Genomic DNA, 820 nt, shown 5'->3' with positions numbered 1-820 from the left:
TTATGAATCCCACACAGAACTTCTGCGAGGGGTTACCCCCCTATTCATATGATTCAATGAGTCCCTCTGGCCAAGAACAGCAATTTTCCAAATTGATTTTCCACTGTGATATATGTGTGTGCCATCCAAGCTAGAGCATAAATAAATATGTAGTCTGGAACTAGAATTCTGCTCTTCAAATATTACCTTCTCTCTACACCTCCAGCCAGAACTGCTTCCTCTCCCTTGGGGTTTTCTATTTTGTCTTACTCACTTGGAACACATCACCAATTACTGTATATTGAAAGTATTTATATATGTATTGTGGTAGGCAGAATCAGAAAATGGCCTCCAATGATTCCTACTCCTTAATATACATGACCTTGTAAAATCCCCTCCCCTTGAGTATGGGATAGATATAGTGATTTGCTTTTAATAATAGAATACAATAAAAATAAAGGGGTGCCATTCTTGATTCAATTATAAAGAACTGTGACTTCCACCTTGCTAGCAGAATCTCTCTACTGCCGTCTCAGCTTATACACTTTGATGTGCTGAACTCCAGCAAGGAACTGAAGCCTTCAATTCAATAGCCTCAGAGGAACTGAATCCTGCCAACAGTTACATGAGTGAGCTGGGAAGTGGAACCTTCCCCATCAAGCCTTCATATGAGACCAAGCTTTGGCTGACACCTTGATTTCAGCCTTGTGAGAGACCCTGAAGCACAAGACCCAGCTAAACTCTGCCTGGATTCCTGAGCCACAGAAACTATGAGATAACTACTTTAAGCTGCTAAGTTTGTGTGTGTGTGCGGCGGGGGGGGGTGGTTCCACGCACATTA

This window comes from Phoca vitulina, unplaced genomic scaffold (assembly GCF_004348235.1).
Source record: "Phoca vitulina isolate PV1807 unplaced genomic scaffold, GSC_HSeal_1.0 scaffold5, whole genome shotgun sequence".
In the NCBI taxonomy this organism is placed as follows: domain Eukaryota; kingdom Metazoa; phylum Chordata; class Mammalia; order Carnivora; family Phocidae; genus Phoca; species Phoca vitulina.
Note: the sequence above shows the minus strand (reverse complement) of the source record.